Below are 24,452 nucleotides of genomic sequence, written 5' to 3'. Positions count from 1 at the left end.
AAACTGACATCATCCCTCCCACATAATAAAACGCAAAATCCCTTTATGCCCAATGTAGCTCTTACACACAGCTGGTAAATGCTGCTAGTCTAGTCTTCCTGTCTGTGTCTGTTTAGCAGCTGAGATTTCATTCAGGCCATTTCAACAGAGAATTTCTTTTTTAATTAAGGATAATCATCATTGTTAGATGCGTTCACCCACTGTGAAACAGAAAGACTCTTAATAGATGGCAGTATTTTATGAAAACCCTTTGCTTTAATATAGGAACTTTTAAAACAAAATTACACTGGAAACAGAAGGCAAAGTTGTCTGGCTAGAAGTCACAGTAATTTTCACCCCTTCAGCTACCCTCCAAAAAAATAGAAAGTTAAATATTTTTACGTATGAAAGCTGACAGTTGTTACTCCTGAACTGCTGAATTTTTACTACTGAATTTTGTCTGCAACATATTTTTAAAACTTCAATTGCAATATGAAAAAATGATATTTTATTTAATCTTTGAAAAAATAGCAATACTTGCACTGAATAGAGAATCATTTATTTCATCATGGGTTTTTCTATTGTGCTTATCACCACAGTATATGACTGCATCCCAAACATTAATGTATGTATCTTCACAACACCTTTATGGAGGTAAGGTAGCATTGTTTTACAGATAGGGAACAGAGATGCAGCAAGAGTTTGTCAACGGCATCCGTGAATTTGCTGTCCACTATCACCCTTTCAGCTTTACTATATCCCAGGTTTCTCACTTTCATTATGGAGACATTTAGATTCCAGCTCCAGAGGTTTACATTTTTCTAAATTAAATCTCATCTAGTTATTTTCTGTACATGTTTCTAATCGGTCTAGATTCCTTTGGGTTTTTTTCTCTCCTGGTGTTTGCAAATCAGTTTAATTTAGTATTGTCCGTCAGTATCATTAATCTGCTGTTTTCTTCTTCCAGCTCACTAATGAGGATGTTAAATAAAAATGAACTTCACACTGATCCCTGCAGTCTAGCCATCTCCCCCAACTAAATACAGCCCTTTTCTTTTACGCAGTTTTCAACCCACATTGGCTGCGAAAAGAACTGTTCTAACCTCATCTGAATAATGCCTAAATCTGTAGTAATTTTTCAAGCAACATTTCATGAGACTTCATCAAATGCTTTAATGGGAATCTACTGTTTTCCCCTCATATCCTAGGGGCACATCTAGACTACAGACACTGTACCAGCACAGCTACGTTGCCTTAACTATGTTGTTATAAACCCATAGTGCAGACGCCGCCTACACTAACAAGAGGAGTCTTTCCATCCATGCAGGAACACCAGCACCCTGAATGACGGTAGCTATGTTGACAGAAGCATCCTTCCATCAACATAAATGCGCCTACATATGGGGGATGTAGGTTAGGTCAGCAGAGCTACATTGATCAGGGGTGTGAATTTTTCACCCCTGTGACCAACACAGCTATATCATCTAACTTTTAAGTGTAGGCCTCACCTTGGTTGCAAGCCCTACAAACAATACACATACATCATCAGTAGCACTATTTTCCCTAAAAGAACAGTAGGGGCCACACAACACCGACAGAATTACAAAGAAAATAGGCGTAAGATTTTTCAGATGAACAATTTATTCATCTGGGAGGACCACCTCTGGGTTCAAATCTCTGCTACAGAGCAAGGATTCAAACCTAGGTCTCCCACATGAAAGGGAATGTCCTAATCACTGGAATATTGGGGGAGGGGCATGGCACCTCCTCCCCCATCCTGTTTTGTGCCCTTTAAAGATGCACAGAAAAAACATTTTGGGTTGAATTACATGTTTAATTCAACCCCAAAAGAACATTTTCAATTTGACAATGCTTTTCAGAATTTTCAGATACAGCTTCTCCCTCCCCCCATTTTTTGGGGGGGGAGGCATGGTGGGCGGGAGCCTGAAAAAAAAATCAGTTATTCACCCATTTCTAAATGAAAACGTTATTTGGACTTTCAACACATTAACAAGCTGTTGTGAATTTCGTTTTATACAGACAGGCCAATATTTTCAAAAATGGGAGCCAAAAGTTAGGCTCCTAAGGGGTGGTATTTTCAAAAGTGTATTAGGAGCACAAATCCTTGAGAACCTGGAGTACCCTCTCCTTCTCTCTCATTCCCATCTCCTCCCCAACCACCACCACCTTTTAAACAATTTTTTATTGAACAGACATCATTGAAAGAATGTCTCATTTAACTCAAACTTTTTAAGGATAGCTGAAAATGGTATACCCCAGACTCCCAATACTCCCAAAAATGGCCCCATACCCTAAGACATAGCGGGGGGGGGGAAACCAACAACAACGAACAATACTGAGGTAGATCCAAAAGCTTCAGGTCCAGCATCTCTGGCCTATGAGCAGCAGAACAAATGGATGAAGATTCCTCTAATACAGGACCAGGCATTGTCTTGCTTGCTTGCTTTCTTTTGGCTCACAGAATGAAGGTAATGTGGCTGAATGCCCTTGAAGGAAATGCTTCACATACAAACATCAGTGATTAACGTTTTGTTGCAGGAGGTACAATATTTAAACCTAAAACCTCTTGAAGAGATCCAAGTAGAATACAATATACAGTATACTACAACTTTAAACTTGACTAAAAACAGAGACATGCACATGTACACGTACTCTTATATGGTTAGTAAACTGAAAATCAGACCATACGATTTTTAGAAGTGCTGAGCATCCGCATCTCCCATTAACTTAACTGGAAGTTGAAGGTGCTTAGCTCACCGGGGGGAGAAAAAAAACCAACTCTCTGCTTTGGATCACTATATTCACCTGTGAGTATTTGCATATCCCAACAGTTAAACAGTTCTCAGACTGGCAAGGCTCAGCATGAGAGTCCTTCAGGGGGGAAGGGGTTTTAAAAAAAAAAAAAAAGGAGAGGAAAAAGGACAATATACAGCAGTCACCATTTGCCCAATGACACCACACAATTACATCTCTGAACATACGAGAAAACTGTTGGTAAACTCAACTTTTTAACAGCTGTAGGTCACGAAAGCTTATGCTCAAATAAATTGGTTAGTCTCTAAGGTGCCACAAGTACTCCTTTTCTTTTTGCGAATACAGACTAACACGGCTGCTACTTGGAAACCGGTAATAAACCTGTATGTTCATTTGTTTCCCAGTCAAAGGCATATTTCAAATGAGTATGCTAGGATATAGACAATCCAGTAAACACAATAGCAAAAACACACCACTTCCGGGGCCTGAGAGAGAGTTTCCATACAAGATGTACGCAGAGAGGAACACTTAATAGCTCTCTAGTGGCCTCCCTTTCTATTCCATCCCTTCTATTTCAAGTGTTGCTCTCTCTGAGAAGACAGACAAAAAAAACCCTCAAACATGAAAAATTTCAAGGAGCTATGAAGGCATATTTTGTTAACTGAAGAAAAAGACACACTTTAAAGTATAAAACAACTTTTTAAAACATAATCCTTTGGGACTGAAATTTCTCATGCTTGGTCACAGCCAAAATGCATGATTGAGTAGAAGATTCTAGAATTAAACGTCCAACCAGACCATGTGTACAGCATCACTATCACAAAGCTAGTTCAAAGCTGTGAAAAATGACATTCTGTGCCTACCCAACAACTTTGTTGGTTTAAAACAAAACAAAAAAAACCACACTATAGCATACTTTAAAAAAAAAAAAATCAAACAAAGAACGCTGAAGGAAAGAATAGAGGATACTTCATAAACTTCTGAAAATTCTAAATAAAAATAGACCTCTCTCCATGTATTTCAGCAAGCACAAAATTCCACCTCCACTATCCAGCACCTACTTCAGCATTACATGAACTCAATTCCTTTGCTCATTTCATTAGTGGAACCACCCTGCAACATGCATAGTTGACTGACACACTACTTTGAGCATCTGCTATTGAAGTTTACAGATCAAAATCTTCAACATTAGGTCAGTTTCTGGATCCTTTTATCAAGCAGTCTGCTTTCTGAGTGAGAAGAGGAGACTACCACTTACCTCCTAATAGTCTACTGCAGACATAAAAGTTAAATCTTTTTTTAAACAGTTACTTGTTGCTTAAGAAAAACAACAGAAAATGTTGAGGCTGATCAGCTCTTCAACCTAGTAACTGAAGCAAAAGAAAATGCACTTAATAGGAAATGTGACAACAGATCGAGAATACTGGTCCCTTGCAATCAAGCAAAGTTAGCTCCAGTATTACTGTTAACGCTGAAACTTGAGTTGTAAAACTTGAATCTTGAAACTTGAAACATAAGTTACTGCTTTTGCAGATATATAAAAGGAGTCTGACCAGTGAACTACTTTTATTATATATATTTCTAAAAACACCCGTACAACGTTTTAAAAAGTTAATGGCAAACTCTGAAATTACTGGGAATGTGATTTTAGGAAGTTACATGCTAGGATATGGCACTCTTACTGAATTTTATATATAATATTAGTTGGTCTACATGTGGGAAATAAATCTACATAAATCATAACATACTAAGTTCCCCTGAGCGAGATGTAATTTTACCAATTAATGTATTAAATTACTACATCACAAATTAAAAGAACTTAAAATAACATATTTATGTTTTTAAAAGATCATGCAAGCCAGAATTTAAAACTAAATAGGATGCCATCTTTAGTAATAAGTGCATACTGGTAATCACATTTTACAAATTGAAAAACCAAACCCAAAAATATTGAATTTATGGCTACCAACATGATCTTCAATGCAGAGATCACGCAGTCTCTCTCAGAAAGATTTCAAATACAACATTCAAATACTTCTGAGAACCACAATAAGCTTAAAACATTCCCAAAAGCAATTTTATGAAGAGATTTAAACTACATTTAAAAAACTGCCTTTCAAAAAGGTTTCTGTTATTTCTTTTTAAAAATATTTAATAAAAACAATATTTCTTCTATGTGGCATAGCCATACCACATACAAAAAAGACTCTTCGGGCTGCCAAGCTTAGAGACTTTCAGGAATCTAGTGACGACTCACTCTCTTTGGATATGGAGCTTGCATGAAAAAATAGTCAACTGGCATTCTTTACAGATCTTCAGCTACCAAGCTTCAACTTAGTGTTATTTCTTGCACAAAAGTTCTAACATATTGTAGTCAAGTATACCGATGTATTAATTTTTTAAGAAAAAAATACACAAAATCTGAATGTCATGTCTTCTACACACAGTAAATTTATGCTCACTTCCAACAAATGCTCCAAGATGGCTGTTAATAAAATAATCTGAACTATACTATATACAAACCTAGCTAGACTAAAAATTCCTCATATTGTTCCACACAGCACGTTTCCTTGCCTCTTGCAATAATGTATTCACCATTAATTACTCTGCCAAACTGACTTCAATCAAATCATTCAGACAACTCTTGATGGATACAAAAAAGCATTATATTTTTTTTTAAGTTGCTACAGAGAACCCTAGAAAGCATTCTAAAGGGCTGATCCAGAAGAAGCATTATTCGAATACACTGAAAAATATTTTAATTTGCTTTTTAGGTGCTCTGTTATACTCCAACTAAATTCCAATAAAGTATGACTGCCACATAGACACAGCTAACTCAAATGGACTGGTCTGTTATACTGATGTATATCTATAAGAATTCAATGTTTCAAAAATCTCTTGCCGTTAATGGAATTTGCTTCAACTGCCTGACACTTTCCAAATCACTAAAAAATTATGTGATTGATTCACTCTCAAGCAACAATTTACTTGTTTTTATTACAATTATCTATATATTAAAAAGTTTGTGAAAGATGCCAGATAGAAAATTTAAATCCATCTCCTCTGGTTACAGAACAGGCTGCAGTAATTCAAGTTTCTCCACACTGCTCTGCCAAGTGCCTCAAACCTAACATGGAAAGACCAACTCCAGGCATGAAAGGATTCTCTAGCATTCATGCCCATTCAGCCCTTTATCTCTATGCTAAACTACCAATATGGATGCCAAATTAGTATCAAATGTGGTAGTGGTTTTAGAGATGAGGACACTTGTCCTCTAGAAACTGGACTGAGACTCATTTCACAGGGGGATACACAGCCACTTGATGCTAGAAACCCTCATTCATTACTGACCTGGGCCAAATTCAAAACAGTAATCTAGTTGAAGATGCTGTTTCTGTTTTCAATCCCCTCAGACATTCAATTTTCAAACAATTTAAATCCTAAAACTGATCTATTTCTAGATATGGCCACATAAGCAAGTGAAAACAGTTCCTGCTTTATACCAGCTATGTGATTTCTCTTTCTCACTGGGGATACATACTTTCCAGAATTTCAGATGTCTTCAGAACAGGAATTCCCCACCCCTGCTGCATACACAATTTTCCTTCCTTTTAAAGACACCTCTTACCTAATGTAATTACACGTACCAAATTATCTAACTTGATAATGTCCCAACATAAACGTCAGATATTTGAACTTCTATAGTACTCTCCATATCCCCTTATCTACAAAATATTGATTCAGAAGCAGGACTCTCAATTTGTCCAAATTCCAAGTATCATCTGAACTCTATGGTATCCCCACCCTAACATAACAGGCTACCATCAGGCATGTACAACTACAACATGGTTCCAATAGGTCTATGCTTTTTAGTAGGTGGCTCTCAATCCTCCAGTTCAAAGGGATCAGTAAAAATCTGTGGATGTGAACCTTTGGGTCTCCAGATTTGGTGCATATTAAACTCCATGTTTCAGAAGAAAACTCTGGAGGCTGATCCATTTTACTATTTCCAGCCACGGCAACAATTTTAGGGCTTCTCTTAGAGAGCACAGATGAGTCTATTTGATTGTATAATTGGGTCCTGACTCTTCATTGTTCTATTGTTACTATTTATATAGTGGTGGTTAACATGACTAGGTCCCTGTCCCAAGATGCTTACTATCTAAATTAAATTAATACCCACCTTTGTTAGGGAAGGAAGGTACAGGAAAATAAGATCACACTCAACAAGGGGAACTAAATATTTGTCTTCAGAGGAGAGCATTGTTTTCAGTGAAAACATACTGTACGTTGAATTTCTGTTTGCTTGTTTTTAATTGATCACTCTCCAGATGAGGTATTGATAGCTCCAGCAGAAGTCACCAATTTTAAAGGGTCAGAATCACTGACAAAATTTTGCTTATGAGTCATCAGAATAACTTTTTCAGCCACTTTATGGCAGTTTTAGGTTGGAATTATCATCCAGATCCAAATCCTTCATCAAAAAGTAAAGCAAACAAAACACTGCAATTGCTCTTTCAACATGCAGATCCAATATAGTAAATAAGACTGTCACGTCTTCTGACTGTGAGGTGGTGCAAGAAAAAAAAGTATGGTATTCTGGGTACTGCAAGAAAACTTAGGGACTCTTCCTGGTATTCCAGGTTCCCTACTGCTAGAACACACTTGTTTGTTATCTGTTATGCTTCCTTGAAGAATCCCAAAAGAAAAAATATCTTGCCCTTTAATGGATAACTCATTTGCTTTGACTTCTATCAACACTGGCTAGAAGGATAATTGTGACCTGCACTTACTCCTTGTTCCCTGGATAGGTGGTAGTTATTTTCTAGATGAAAAATAACTACAAGAGCAGAAAGTAGTCCCTCACAGATACAAGCCTTTGATTTCAGCAGCATCTAAGCTTTTATTTAAAACCTCTCTTTTCAAACGTTTTTTTAAATTCTTCTGGTTGTTCAACTAATAATGGACTCTCATAGTCACCAGACTATTTGATATAATCTTAGAAGATAACATGAGCATGTCTTTTTCTAGGACATTTCAGAAAGCGAGGTGATATCTTGCTCCTATCTACTAACTTGCAATAGTATCCAGCTCCAGTAGACAGGACACTCAGTTTCCCTACACATTCTAACATTGCTCTAACCTTGCACAGAATCAATATTTAACTGAGAACCCAAACAGTTGAAAATTAACTGCTGTCTACTTATTTGTCCAGTGCATCTCTGAGGGAAACATTTCCTCACAGAGATAAGAAGCATTTCTAAGATGCAGAAGGTACTACAATGTCAACCTAAGGAGGACTCCAGGACTATGTTCATGTACTAAAATGTCTCCTGTACGTGAGACATACAGGAGGGGCAAAGTTTTATTTAAGTTCCTTGTAACTGCCTTTAGCTCAAACGATTACACAAAAGTGTGAGAAGAACAGAAACTTCTCCAAGGAGAAGGGGCTAAAGAGACTGATTTACAGCCTATTACCTGCTTTTCTACTACAAAAGTAAGTCTCCAAGCCAGATTTATTATTCAGAAAAGGCCTTCTCTTCCTTATCTGCAAGTCCCTGCACTTTATTAGGGGACTGTAGTGAGGCACAGCTAGGCCCCTCCTGCTTCTGCCCTCACAAAACCAATCAGGGACACCTCAGGTCAATGCAATCACCCACGTATTTTATTTATAGTTCTTTCCCATCACCAGTTTATTATATATGTACAGGGTTTTACCAGGCTTCACCAGCAACAGACCAGAGCCACCAGTCCCTCTCAGCCTCTGACCTTTCTCTCCCCCCTCCCTGGCTTCCTCCCTCCCAACCTTTATAGCCCCTGGCTAATTAGGCTGGCAGCTCAGGGCTATTCATCCAGCCCCAATCCATTCCCCTTGATTGCAGCTGGTGTGGCAGGGAGCTGATTAAGCACTTCCTGCCTAGCACCCTGTCACAGGGACCCAAAGGAGGAGCAGCCCCTCCAAACATATTCTTTGGCCTGAGCAGAAAACAATGGCAGAGAAGTTGGGAACAGCTATAAGGTTGGGCTATGGATAGTCCTGTCTCCAAAACCATCCAGTCCTGCACCACTTTACAAAGATTTAACACAAAACAATGTCATTGTGATTTCTGTCAGCACACCTGTAATATCAGGAGTAAAATTAAGTATCAGAAGAAGTCTGCAACAGAAACAGAGGACCAAATTCTGTAATTCACTGCAGCCCAGAAAAACCTAATGGAGTCAATGGGAACCCCAATACTGTTGCATGGAGTGTAAGTCAGTGGAAAGACAACGGAACTCCTAGATTACTCAAGCAGCTGACTGAGGAGATATCTGAGCCATTAGCAATTATCTTTAAAAATACATGGAAATCAGGAGAGATTCCAGAGGACCGGAAGAGAAGACTGAGGGGACAATATAACAGGTTTCAAATTCTCCTTAGCCTCTGAGGATAGGGTAAGAAACAATGGGCTTAAATTGCAACAAGGGAGATTTAGGTTGGACATTAGGAAAAACTTCCTGTCAGGGTGGTTAAGCACTGGAACAAATTGTCTCGTGAGCTTGTGGAATCTGGGTCACTGGAAGTTTTTATGAACAGGTCAGACCAACACCCATCAGGAATGGTCTAGTTATTACACAATCCTGCCTTGAATGCAGGGGACTGGACAACAGGAGCTACTGAGGTCCCTCCTAGTCCTACACTTCTATGAAAGTTAGCCTCACTCTTCAAGTTTCAAGAAGATATGAGAGAACAAGCTTGCAATGCACATCGATACAACCAGTCATCCAATTCCCCATAGTTTTAGATTGTGTATAGTAATCACACACAAAAACTGGCTAATACCTTCAACACCATTATTGCATCATAATTGCATTACAACATCAATATGCATAATTATTAGGCCTGTCGATTAAATTGCAGATAACTCACGGGATTAACTCAAAAAAATTAACTGCGATTAAAAAAACTAATCATGATTAATCACACTGTTAAACAACAGAATACCAATTGAAATGTATTCAATATTTTTGGATGTTTTTCTACATTTTCAAATATATTGATTTCTATTAAAACACAGAATACGAAGTGTACAGTACTCACTTTATATTAGTTTTTATTACAAATATTTGCACTGTAAAAATAAATAGTATTTTCCAATTCTTCTCATACAAGTACTGTAGTGCAATCTCTATTGTGAAAGTGTAACTTACAAATGTAGATTTTTGTGTTACATAACTACACTCAAACACAAAATAATGTAAAAATTTAGAGCCTACAAGTCCACTCAGTCCTACTTCTTGTTCAGCCAATCGCTAAGACAAACAAGTTTATTTACATTTACCGGAGATATGATTGCCTGCTTCTTATTTACAATGTCACCTTAAAATGGGAACAGGTATTCGCATGGAACTTTTGTAACCAGCATTGCAAGGTATTTACGTGCCAGATATGCTAAACATTCGTATCTCCCTTCATACTTCAGCCACCATTCTGGAGGGCATGCTTTCATGCTGGTGATGTTCATTAAAAAAAATAGCATGTTAATTACATTTTTGACTGAATTCCTTCAGGGAGAATTGTATGTCTCCTGTTCTGTTTTACCCACATTCTGCCATATATTTCATGTTATAGCAGTCTTCAATGATGACCCAGCACATGTTGTTTGATTTACGAACACTGTCACTGCAGATTTGACAAAATGCAAAGAAGGTACCAATGTGAGATTTCTAAAAATAGCTACAGCACTTGACCCAAAGTTTAAGAATCTGAAGAGCCTTCCAAAATCTGAGAGGGACAACGTGTAAAGTATACTTTCAGAAGTCTTAAAAAAGTAACGTTTTGATGTAGAAACAACAGAACCCAAACCACCAAAAGAAAAAAATCAACCTTCTTCTGGTGGTATCTGACTCAGATGATGAAAATGAACATGCATTGGTCCACTCTGCTTTGGATCGTTATTGAGCAGAACCCGTCATCAGCATGGATGCATGTCCTCTGGAATGGTTGTTGAAGCACGAAGGGACATATGGATCTCGAGCGCATCTGGCATGTAAATATCTTGCAACACCCGTTACAACAGTGTCATGTGAAGGCCTGTTCTCAATTTCGGGTGACGTTGTAAACAAGAAGCAGGCAGCATTATCTCCTGCAAATGTAACCAACTTGTTTGAGCGATTGGCTGAAGTGGGACCAAGTGGACTTGTAGGCTCTAAAGTTTTACGTTTTATTTTTGAATGCAGTTTGATTTTTTTTTGTACAATAATTCCACATTTGTAAGTTCAACTTTCATGATAAAGAGATTGCACTACAGTATCCATATTAGGTGAACTGAAATATACTATTTCTTTTGTTTTTTACAATGCAAATATTTGTAATAAAAAAATAAATACAAAGTGAGCACTTGTACACTTTGTATTCTGTGTTGTAATTGAAATCAATATATTTGAAAAATGTAGAAAACATCCAAAAATATTTAAATAAATGATATTTTATTATTATTTAAACAGTGCGATTAATCGTGATTAATTTTTTTAATCGCTTGACAGCCCTAATAATTATTCAAAATACTACAAAAAGTAGAGGCTGGATTGCCCAACGGTTACTTCTGTTGGTGGCATTTACTCTCATGAATAATCCCTTTGATTTCAATAGGATTATTTGCATGAGTAGATGGTCATCAGCACAGGTAAGGATTGTACACTAACCTTTAGAATCTGATCCAAAGCCCATTAAAAATCAAAAAAATCTCTCACTGGCTTCAAATTATCTTTGGATGAGGTCCTTAGTGATGTACAGAATACCTTGTTATCTTAATTAGAAATTCAATGAAGCTATACAATACATATTATAAACACGTGTCTGTTTGAAGGTTTAGGTGCATTACCACTGAAAATATTTAGGTAGTTCTGGAAAAGCTGTGTCCAGAAGATATTTTAACATGTTTAGATAGTTCTACAATGAGAAAATGAGCAAAAATATTAGTCTTTTATACTTGAATTGCAAGAGCAAGCTGTACCATCAATTCTTAGGAGCACCACTTCCCCATCATAATGCTATCCATAATCAGGGACTACACATCAATACATTAAAATAACGTTCTACACAAACAGTCAAATAAGACTTTAGAAAGTTTTGGATGCTCAAAGACAGACAACAGAAATAGCTACAGTAGTAAATGCTTATGATTAATTTAGGGTACTTCTGCACTAAAAAAGCTACAGTGACTCAACTGCACCGCTTCAATGTAGACACTGTCTATGCCAATAGAAGGGGTTCACCCATTGGCACAACTAATCCACCTCCCCAAGAGGTGGTAGCTAGGTCAATGGAAGAATTCTTCTGTTGACCTAGCACTGTCTGCACGGGGACTTATGTTTGCTTAACAATGCAGCTCAGGATCTTTCACACCTTTGATTGATATAGTTAAACCAACCTTATTTTCTAGTGTAGAACAGGGCTTGGATACACAGCACTTGGCTTCCAAAGATCTCCATGGAAGCTACATTAGTGACTGAGGTTCAACAACTAAAAAATAGTTGCTAGGAGCCAATTACAGAGTTAAGCATTTATTTAAATTGTACTGATAAAAATTTTAGCTTGACAATAGCCATCAGTTAAACACCATCATATAGAGAAGATATATGCTGATATTGAGGGGAAGTTGTGAAAGAACAATATGTTACTCGTTACACTAAGAGCAGATTGGTAAAAAGGTTTAAAAAAATAAATAAATAAATAAATAAAAAGTCTTCTCCCAGCCCAGTTTTAGGAAGAGATTCCTAAGAAAAGACTATATCAGAGTCCACACAAACCATCTCTCAAAACCCTCGACCTTGACTCAAAAACCCTCCATCACTCTTCAATATGATATTCTCCCTCTCAGAGCTAGATTTTAAAAACTAATATTGTGCTTCTGAAATACCAACTGGAATTATCTTTACAACTGTTTCTTTAATTAAAATATCACTGTTCTAATGGAAAAGTACAAGAGCCAAATGGAAGGAGGAGGAGGTTAAATGCACCTGAAAAGAGCTTGCTCAGAGACAAACAATTGCACCAAGATGGATGGAGGTGACAAAGGGGACTAAAATCTGTACTTCCCCCCCTCAATCTCATTTAATGTTATATTACTCTGACTTCTGGACTCCCTCCTCATAACCAATGCAAGATAATTTCTCTCACAAGCATTCTGGGCTGATGTCCTACTCACTCCTATGAGCAATGAAGTCTGTTGAGATAGCATTGTCCAACTATTTGTTTTCTTGTTGAAATCATCATCAATCTGCTAATGTTTAACACCACAGAGCCAGATTTTCAATTCAGGCCTCCATTTTGTGAGCAGTTTTGAGCCTACAATGAATTGTAATTCTTCCTTTCTGTCTCAATGGCCAAGCCATTTGTACTCTATGTAAAGGCAGGTGTGAGATAGGTGTGGAAAGAAACAGCTCTTTATTTCCTGGCCATAGTCACATAACAACATGGGTAAGGATAAAAAAAGATTCTGGACACATTCCCTAATTATGTGCCTCAACTATGGCAATGTCTTCTGCATCAGTCTTCACTACAGAAGATGTGAGGGAGATTCCTACAGCAGAACCATTCTTTTTAGGTGACAAGTGCCAAAAGAGGAAGTCTTGGAACAAATTAATATATCAGTCAGTAATAAGTCACCAAGCACTCCCTTGTTACAGTGTGTATGGTAACACCCATTGTTTCATGTTCTCTATGTATATAAATCTCCCCACTGTATTTTCCACTGAATGCATCCGATGAAGTGAGCTGTAGCTCGCGAAAGCTTATGCTCAGATAAATGTGTTAGTTTCTAAGGTACCACAAGTACTCCTTTTCTTTTTGCGAATACAAACTAACACGGCTGCTACTCTGAAACCTGTGATTAAAAAGATTGGGACTCTTCAGCTTAGAAAAGACGACTAAGGAGAAATTAAGGTAGAGATCTAGAAAATCGTGGAGAAAGTGAATAAGGAAGTGTTATTTAGCCCTTCATATAACACGAGAACCAGGGGTCTACCCAGTTAAATGAATTAGCAGCAGGTTTAAAACAGACATAAGGAAGTACTTCTTCAAACAATGCACACTCAATCTTTTGAGCTCATTGCCAAGGGATGTTGTGAAGGCAAAAAGTATAACTGGGTTCAAAAAAAAAGTTAGATATTTTCATGGAGGATAGGTCCATCAGTGGCTGTTAGCCAAGATGATCAGGGATGCAACCCCATGCTCTGGGTGTCCCTAAGCCTCTGATGGCCAGAAGCTAGGATGGGACAAAAGGGGATGGATCATTCGATAGTTCCCCTGTTCTGCTCATTCCATCTGAAGCATCTGGCAGCAAGCACAGTCAGAAGACAGGACAGTGAACACGATGGACCATTGGTCTGACCTAACATGGCCAATCTTATGTTCCTCTCAGGTCTTTTGGACCTTTACCTCATCCTTCTCGGTACAGCCATAATACTGCTGCCAACAGAGTCTCTCTCATCCTTCATTTAAACCATATCATGCCCCAATTTGAGTCACTATGTTGACTCCCTACTGTACTGCACATCAAGTTCAACTTTCTACCCCTTCCTTTCAATGCACTATATCTCCGAACTGGTTTCCTTTCACATTCTCTCCATTCTGTGCTCTGCCAACAGCACCAAGCTCTCTTCATCAGGCTTGTGAAGACCTTCAAAAATCTATTTGTCAACCTTCCATCCTTGTCTCATTCAAGCCACTCCTAAAGACACTTCTCATTGTGGTGCCAAACACATTACATTAGGTAGGATTTTAAAAGCTTGGAAAGAACATGACCACTTATGCTTCAGGGCATAATTTAATCTCTTAACAGATCCCCTGTGGAACTGATTATTCCATAACTGTCCATTTCAGAGTTTCTTGCACCTTTCTCCAAAGCACGTAACATTGGTCGCTGTCAGCAAAAAGATATTGGATTAGATGGACCATTGTTCTGAGCTAGTATGGCAAGTCCTTTGTTCTCACTTGTATATATGTCTGTTTGGTTTTTTTTGTTCATCTTAATGGTACAAGTGGGTAATTTAAAAAAACAGTTATCCATATATCCATATGCAAGGTCTTTTCTTAATCCTCTCCTTCTTCCTTCCTTTTCACTTGTCTGTTAAGTCCATCATTTAGATTGTAAGCTGTTTGAGGCAGCGGCCTATCCGTTTTGTGAAGAAAACCTGTGACAACTATAAAATAATAAGTAATAAAAATCCACACCCATCCTTCCTCCCAGAGAGAGTCCCACTGAAGTAATCTAAACTCTCTTATAGGCTGGGCATGTAGATCCTTTTACAGAACTGGGGCCTCCTTTTAGGCATGACTGTGAACAAGGGTAACAAAATCACAAAAAAAAAGTGGGAAGAAAGTACACAGTTTGCAATAAGACCACATAACTATTCAATTTAGGCATGTGCACTTCCCAGTAGTATTTAAAACAAAACTCATTACTGAAATAATATTGCATCTGCAAAAACTGAGGTCTGGTTTGAAAATGCAAGGCTTCAGTTTCTATTAGTGTCCAATTTAATAATATCATCTGAGATACTTAATTTTACTTTTCAATATTGTGACAATTAGAATGCAAATACTGGTTGAACTAGCACACCACACTTTTTTCAGATCTAGTATTGTAAAGCCACCATTAGCGCAAACCACACTTGTTCAAAACAACATTTCAACAGTGATCCTACTCAACAAATGGGCTGGGTGCGGGAGCAAGGTAAGAAGAAAAAGTGTAGAGCAACATCTTACTATTACTAACTTTTAAAGCATCACTAATGGAGGAGGTCAAATATCCTCAGTATATACTAAATGATCTCCCATTAAGGCTGGTGTTGCACGTGCACGGCAAGAGGAAAATAAATCCTAAATAAAGGCACTGTAGAGTATTATTACTTTGATGTGTTTTCAAAAGCAGACGAAGACATTTCTTCACAAAGTAGACACCTTTCCTAGACAAAAATAAATCTGTTTTGTTATGTAATTAAAGCTGTGCTGTTTTGCCACTTATTTTAGTGGTTGATTGTAGCCTAAGAAGTCCAGCACTGAAAATACCTAAACAAGATTGAATTAAACACATATTTGTTTGCTGAATACTTTCCACAAACCCTGGATCCCACACAGAAATATGGTTTAAAACTAACTTTATTTAGGTTTCAGAGTAACAGCCGTGTTAGAGAATACAGACCTTGCGAATACAGACTAAGGTGCCACAAGTACTCCTTTTCTTTTAACTTTATTTAAATTTCTATTGGATTACCAGATTAAAAAAAACATTTAAGACTCCCATTAAACTGAAAACTCTCTACTGATCTTCACTATGATGTGGCTATCAGTCCGCTATAATATTTTCCCTACTATCTCCTTCCAAACTCCTAACAGCATTTCCGGGTTCACTGAAGGTATCCCAGAATGTACCACTGTGACATAGCAAATGCCATGGATTGCATTGAGAGATTGGATATGTGTGATAACACACTGTGGGATATTGCCAGTGAACCAGGTTGTGCCAAAAAGATTTCATTGAGGAAAAACAGAATTATAAAAGGCTAGCTAAAGGCACACTGTCAACTTTTTTTTTTTTTTTAAATCATACTTCTCTGAAAAAGCATTACCCACTATTGTTACCTTTAATTCCCAAGATTACTAGAACTGAAATACAGACTGGAGAAAGAAATATTTCTATATTTTTCAGTTTGTTTACACTGTGCATTTGACAACACTGTGGATAATCATGCTCCCTGTTATCCTGTGTATAGGCAGTTCCCTCTTTGCTGGGCTGAATTCTTCAAACTCAAGTGTGGAGAGAAAACATTTCAAAAACTAGGAAAACAGAACTGTAAAACTACATAAATGGGCACAGCTGTGAGCGATGGAGACGGGGGAGATTCTTCTTCACCATCCACACACACACACTTTTTTTTTAAGCCGACTAGATTTCAGGTTGGCAATGTCCCTTTAAAAAGACTGCCGTGATGAATATCCCCAACAGCCTGGTCAGAAGACGCATTCAAAGAAGAAATCCATACAGGACTTATTTTCATTTTGGCTATGCAGTTCACCTTTAGGAGAATGTTCTTCGGGGAAAAATGGTGAATAATCTATGCTAAGGAAGTTTACAAGCTGTGATCACATTCCACTCTCATGACAAAAATTGTCAAATGCCATAATGTAAAATAAACAATTAAAACAAAAAATCATAATCAACAATTTCACTAAAAGGCTACAGGGGTCTCTCTTTGTGAAAGAAGAGTGCCAAATAAGTAATATTTCATTATTCTAGGCCACCAGTCAACAGAGAACACAAGTGTGACAAAGATATTATTCTGGGTAGCCAATATACTCAAAGCATGTTGTCAGAAGAAAAGAATATTTGTGATGGATGTATTAAAAGGGGCATGCATCAACTGCTTTCAAAACATTAACAAACAAAATGTACAGTGCTCTTTAATGAGACATTAATGAATGGTTAGCATGGATGCAGCTGCATCACATTAGCACTGTTGATAAAAGTATACCTTATCTTCTGTCTCCAATTGTCTTATAACCATAGTGGTTAAAAATATTTGCACGAGGCAGGCAGGGAACTACAGTTTTTTATACAGGATGTGTGCATTTTATTATGCATGAACATACTACATTAAGTATTTACAGCATGCTGATATACGACTATAGCTATACTTGGCATTTCTGCTATGTTTAATTTTATTTATTTGAGCACATTATTTTTATGTTCACTGAAAACCTTCAAACGTTGGCATATTTGCTTTAGTTTTGCAACAGCAAAATTGACTATTTGTCTTTTCTATCTTCCACAGGCATAACAACATGTGACTACTTTAATACCGGCATAAGGTTCTTTAAAGTACCCCTTTTGAACAATGCAAGAATCATACTATACTACAAAGACTGACAAGTCAAATAATAAAAATTACACATGTGCTCATGAATGTGTTTCAAAGATACAATGAATCTAGTACATTACTAACAAATGTTTCACTTGTCAAATGTTTGATATTTAGTATCTAGCATTAGTTACATGATAAAAGTCATAGGTTAAGAACAGTATGGATACTGAATTAACAGGGCCATAAGCACATTAAATCATCATACTTAACAGTTCTTCTCCCTTATAGTTTGTATCAAATTCACTGAACCAAAGCAGTTACATAATCCAATCTTTGACTTTTGATCTATTTGTTCATTGCTCATAGATCACAGATCAAAATATAAGATGGTTTAAACATCCAGTATGTGCTGTATTTTCAGTATATTTTACGAACAGGTAATTAATAGTATTTCTCTGATTTAAAATTAATATGAGCCGGAAAAGGATAGGGAAGAGAATATAAAATGTTGTAGACGTACTATATTTTAAATTATGTGGAAATGTTTAAGATTGCATTGTTTTACAATAGCTATGTGCATGTGTAGAATATTTAAGAAATATATAGAAGAAACAATCCTATTCCCTACTGTATTTTTAAGTTTTAGGATAGCCCAGCACTCAAGTGAAGGAAAGAAAGGCTAATAAAATTAATTTATTATATTTAGGCCATGAAAAAAAAAGTTGTTTTTTAAAAAAACAAAAAAAAACAAAAACAAAAACAAACAAACAAGAACATGTACATTATACAAGCACACACTTAGAAACAAATGACCAGATTATTGGTCATATAATACCTGTCAGTCCTGAGCTGCGTCTTTTATTTGAGGTTGAAGACTATCTAGTGAACCTGTAACTTGGACTGATATATACATTTTGATTTCAGGAGATGGATTTTGACCAAAGGGTGTGAAAACTCTCTCTAGAGCGTCAGTGTCACCGCAGTACTCTTGATAAGTTTCCAACCTGGTGCTTCAGGTCCCGCTACCCCTCCTTATGTTGACACCCCCATCTGTCTCCATAGAATTATACTGAAGATTGCCATTTGCAGCCCCATGCCGCCTGTCACATTTTGCCCTTTAATACAAAGAAGTTAAACGCAAGACACACTCACCCCCAGCGAATTGTTTTTGCACAACATAATCCAGAGCCTGAGAACCTCTCACAAAACCTCTTTGGAAAATGGAGGGGCTGGCATCGGTGCCCTGGCTTATTGTCCAGAGGAAGGAGAAGTTATTTACATGTTACAATCCAAGCCCGGCGTCGTTCAGAGACACAAACTGCTCAGCACTCCCTTAGATCAGCCATGTTACTCCCCCAAATCCACCGCTGGCTGCGAGCACTTCCCCGGGAGCCTGGGCACAGACAAGGGGCAGGCGCGCGCTCCTAGACGCGTCCTGCCAGAGCCCCCATGGCAGCGGCCGCTCCGCGAGCTCCCAATCGCCTCGGAACTTCGGCTCTCAGGATCCTCCCCGAGCCAGACTGGAGCCGCCGGAGGAGGAGGAGGAGGAGGAGGAGAGGGGAAGGGGAAGGAAAAAAAGCAGGGCTACAGAAAGTAGATCCGACGGCTGCGGGCGCCACCAATGTGCGGCCTGGATTCCCCCTGACAGGAGCCGGAGCCACCAGTCCCGGCTGCTCTGGCTAAGCAAAGCGGCCCCCAGCTTAACTCTTAACTACCCGGCTGGAGACGTTTTCATCGCACGGGGCCCCTCACCCAGCCAGCCCCGCTCCCCAGCGGCAGCCTGCCTGCGGTATTGTAACGTTGGTGGTGCAGCAGCAGCAGCGAAGAGAAATACACCGAGGGCTGGCAGTGCACAATGCAACTCGAGCTCCGCCAGAGCATGAGGAACAGCACGTCTCTCGGCGCCCCGGCTGGGCTGCGAACGCAGAGCCTGGCAGATTAGCCCCGGGGCGAGTGCAATCTGTCCTCCCCATAGCCCCTTTCTGGCAAACACCTCCAAAGCGGGGTAGGAGCCAGACTTCAACACGCTTTATTTCCCCCTTTACCCACCCCCGCCGAACCGTACTTTCCCATTTAACAAAGCACCACTAAAAGTTGCAACACGTACAAATGGATCCCTCCTCCTTCTCTAGCGGACGCACGTCTTGGGTATTAAGCGGCTATTCAAGGCAGGATTTTAGCTTGAAATTAATTGGGCTTCTTTAACCCTTTTGTAGACACGCCTGCTACTTTTCCCCAACCCAGTTTGAAACTGACTCGCCGGAAAACCTGGTCCGATAAGTGTCCCTAAAAAAACTCGCCCTTCCCACTCCCCGAAATGGCCCCCGGCAAAGTTTCCTTCTATTGGCACTGCACAGAAAGAAAAAAAAACGCAATCATTATTCCATTTGTGTGGATCTATTCTTAAAGGCGAACCAGTTTAAATAGTATGGTAATTATGAGTTTCCTTAATAAAAGGAAACACCACAGGTTTGTTGGGAAACGTTTTGTTTTGTGTCTTAGTTTTTTGGGAGAAGGGGGGGGGGGACAAGGGAAAGGGATTTAATACTTCTTTCAATAATCTGAGGTCTGTTTTCAGTCCACAGATTAAAATCCTGACAGCAACTCTGAGCTATAGCTGGCAATCCTAAAGAGGACCAGAGAATTTTATTCTCTGGCTATACTGAAAACTGAAATTCTAGGTTCAAATTCTGTTCTCAATTACATAGTTGTAAATCCAGATTAACTCCAATAAAATCAATGGGGTTACTCCAGATTTATCCTGTATTTAAAAAGAAAAAGAAACTGACTCTTAAGGCTTGTCCATATACAAAAGCTTTAATTGCATCATTTTAGAAATTGTTGTTGTTAAATTTGTGCAGACTTCTGTTGTGGATTCTTTTAAATGGGTTTAAGATTTCATAATATCAATTTAGTTTAAATTGATAAGAACTCCTTCTAACCCAACTGAGTTAAACATTTTTAGGCCTAAAATCTTGTCTGAACACAGAAGCTGCAAATGTTCTGGGCTTGTCTACACTTGGAAATTTGCTGAAGTAGCTATTCCAGAATAATTATTTTGGTATAACCAAAATATCCCCAGAATAAGAGTGCCCTTTTACAATTTAGCTTAATCCATCATCTGGACACACTACTCCAGAGTAAAATTTACTTTATTACAGAATAAAAAGCAGGAAAAATTTCAAAATAAAATTTATTTTACTCTGGAATACTGTCCACACAGAGAGCTATTCCAGAATATTCCAGAACAATTTATTCCACAATATCCGTTCTGGTCAATTTCCCCATGCAGACAAGGCCTTAGGTTTAAAAAAAAAAAAAAGGGTCTAGTGTAGACAACACATATCTACTTTGCATTATGCAACTATGCCAGGATGGTCTCCAAGTGTAGATGCAGCCTTACACCAAGAAAAGGAGTTTTTCTGTCAGAAAAACCATCATTCTGTCAACATAGCTGTATCTACACTGGGGGCTTTGTTGGCAAAAGTGTTTTCACACCTCTGACCAAAATAGCTATGCCAACACAACTTTTAAGCGTAGACCAAGTCAGTGAAGGGCTTTTCACTCCAGTTAAGCTAACTTGGTGTAGCTAGTGATTAAAAACATACCCAGGATTTGCACTGGTTTAACTAAATAAATTTAAAATTATACCTTAAATTAAACCGGAGCAACTTTCTCGTACAGACAAGCCCTTAGTTTGAAATCTAGACTTCATTTCTGCACATGTACACAGAAGCTCATGCTAAGTACTGCATTAATTTATGGAATTACAAAAATGGAAGACAAATACAGCATTTCAGTTTCTAAGAGAAACACTTAATTTTTTAAACTTTTTTTAGAAATAAAATCAAAGCAATTTGCCCTCCTTCAGAATTAATCACCTGCAATTTTTTTATTTTACAAAACAACACTATTAGAGCAATCAAGAAGTCAATCTGAGGGAGGAAGGTGAAATTCCTATCAAAACCCTAAAAACTGATTTTTATTTTATATTTTGTAAATCTGAAGAAAGGGAAAAGTTGGATGAGGGCTTGGAACTTGGGTAACAAGTTTCTACTCAGGAGACACTTTTCTAACAACAAATAATAATAAGCATTATAAACCCCCTGAAAAGTGATGTCAGCCCGTCTTGCAATGCGCTTACACAGACTCCCATGCCCGCACAGCATCCCACTGATTTAAAAGGGGCTCTGCACAGGTGTTGGGGGTAGAGGCAAATTTATTACAGGGCCTTAATGCCCAAGTTACATAGTGCTTCACTCAGCCACTCTTCCCACTAACTACAACAGAGAGTGACCATGTAAGCAGTGAAGGATCAAGCTGTACAGAGTATGATGATGATGCAAATGTAAAGAAACATCATAACACATAAATGTCACATTTTCATTTGAAAACGTTTTGCCTTCTGTTACAACTCACACCCCAAAAATTACTAAACTGAAAAATAAGAAAGAAAAGTATTTCCTCACTTTTTCCCCCAGTTTATGTACTTTGTGCATTTGACAGCATTTTGTGTATAGTCAGTTTCACCTATGGTTGCGATGGATCTTCCACAAGGCAGCAGGTAAGAGGAAAAAAATAGGAAAGTGTGACAGTAAATTTACAAAAAATGGCAGTGGGATTCAGGGGCAGATATACTAACCAAAACTGCTTTTTTCCCCCACCCCAATTGACTAGATTTGAAGTTGACGGGTCTTTGAAGTTAAGTTATTGTCTCTAGTGGTCCAATCCTGAAAACCTTACTACCAACTATATTGCTGCGATTACATGTTGTCTTACTGAAATCAATGGGATAACTACATAGCAGTAAGGGATCACAGGATCAGGCCCTTATTTGCATGCATTAATGGAAATCCTTCAAGGTACAGACCATGTGTCTTGTAAGGTTCTGTGTGCATTTATGAGTTAAGTAATTAACGTTGCATGTTAAATTAATATTTCTATTTATACCAACTTTTCTTTAAAAGAGTTCTTTCTGTAAAGTTTTGAAAATAAAAATTGCTTTCCCTTCACCATTTGACAAATACTAACTCCACCGGCATTACTTTTCTATTGCAATATGGTAGAACCTCAGAGTTGCAAGCACCTCAGGAATGGAGGTTGCTCGTAACTCTGAAATGTTCGTAACTTTGAACAAAAAGTTATGGTTGTTCTTTCAAAAGTTTGCAACTGAGCATTGACTTAATACAGCTTTGGAACTTTACTGGGCAGAAGAAAAATACTGCTTTTAACCATTTTAATTTAAATGAAACAAGCACAGAAACAGTTTCTTTACCTTATCAAATCTTTTTTTATCCTTCCTCCCCTCCCCCACCCTTTCTAAGTATTTTAGATTTAATAATACTGCAGAGTATTTGGGTTTTTTTGTTCTACACTGCCTGATCGCATACTTCCAGTTCCAAATGAAGTGTGTGGTTGACTGGTCACTTTGTAACTCTGTGTTCATAACTCTGAGGTTCTACTGTATAACTCATCGTATTTCCCAGTGGTTTGACTTGAGTTTTTGTACCAGTGTCCTACAATGATGTACACATCGGTAGGCCACCTTCAATTAATTCTGAGATTCCTACCTCTTCCCCTTGCCACCCAAACCAAAATGACATCTTAAAAAAAAAAGCACAGCACCAGCAGCTGGACAATACAAATAACTTCACACTCCTGCACAGAATCATTTTAATCACAGCTGTTGATTAGCTGATTTAGATCCGCCAACACAAGGGCTTGATCCTATGGCCCCTACTCAATGAACCCAGTAGGACAACTTGTGATTAAGGGACGTAGGACTGGGCTCCTAGTCAATTTTACCCAACAGTAGACTTTGTGAATAAAGACCGGTTTCAGAGTAACAGCCGTGTTAGTCTGTATTCGCAAAAAGAAAAGGAGTACTAGTGGCACCTTAGAGACTAACCAATTTATTTGAGCATGAGCTTTCGTGAGCTACAGCTCACTTCATCGGATGCATACCGTGGAAACTGCAGAAGACATTATATACACACAGAGACCATGAAACAATACCTCCTCCCACCCCACTGTCCTGCTGGTAATAGCTTATCTAAAGTGATCATCAAGTTGGGCCATTTCCAGCACAAATCCAGGTTTTCTCACCCTCCGCCCCCCCCCACACAAACTCACTCTCCTGCTGGTAATAGCCCATCCAAAGTGACCATGATGCATCCGATGAAGTGAGCTGTAGCTCATGAAAGCTTATGCTCAAATAAATTGGTTAGTCTCTCTAAGGTGCCACAAGTACTCCTTTTCATCTTAAGGTTGGATATTCTACTAAAATGTAGAGGTGGGTTACCATTTAGTAGCCTAATATGCTACTAATCCATTTGTTCCTCCTCTCTCAGTAAATGCAGCTTCTCTGTTAACTGACAAAAAAAGTGATAACTAACAGACCAGAGGGAATAATCATACTTTTGAAAATTAATTACAAAATAAAAAGATATTTAGCATCCAAATGAAATTCCCCCCCTGGTTACAATACTTGACATAGATCACATTTTGGGGCCAACAGAAGTTGGTACTATCCTTTATATACACACACATGATAACATAATAACATAAGTGTGATTTAAAGCCATTAAAAGTGGATACATCTCTAGTGACCACGTCATTAACCAGAATTTAAAACAGTAACAAGGTGCAGGCTCAGTAATAGCAATAGCTCTCTAAATACAAAAGGGCCAAATTCTCCCCATCACACAGTGACATCAATGGAGTAGCACAGAATACATCAGGTTAAAATAAGGTTCATTATTTCAATTAAATAAAGCAGTCCCAACAAGCAGGGAACTAGCTGTATCACATACACCCCATTGTGGTTTGGTAGTGAGTGTACTTTTCAGGGT

The 24,452-nt window shown here is 38.2% G+C and overlaps 1 protein-coding gene across 5 annotated transcripts in view; it reads right to left on the bottom strand.

Annotated features, from left to right (window-relative positions):
* KMT2C (lysine methyltransferase 2C) overlaps positions 1-24,452 on the bottom strand; it is a 334,572-nt gene that overhangs the window by 289,137 nt on the left and 20,983 nt on the right. Inside the window, exon 1 of one of the 5 annotated variants that reach the window (XM_077808390.1) lies at positions 18,754-19,148. The exons of the other annotated variants lie outside the window; for them this stretch is intronic. The gene's annotated coding sequence lies outside the window, so the exon portion shown is untranslated. Of the gene's footprint in view, positions 1-18,753; positions 19,149-24,452 lie in introns of those variants that run through there. 5 annotated transcript variants of the gene reach the window in all.

This window comes from Eretmochelys imbricata, chromosome 2, assembly GCF_965152235.1.
Source record: "Eretmochelys imbricata isolate rEreImb1 chromosome 2, rEreImb1.hap1, whole genome shotgun sequence".
In the NCBI taxonomy this organism is placed as follows: Eukaryota; Metazoa; Chordata; order Testudines; family Cheloniidae; genus Eretmochelys; species Eretmochelys imbricata.
This window is presented reverse-complemented; position numbering and strand designations above follow the sequence as displayed.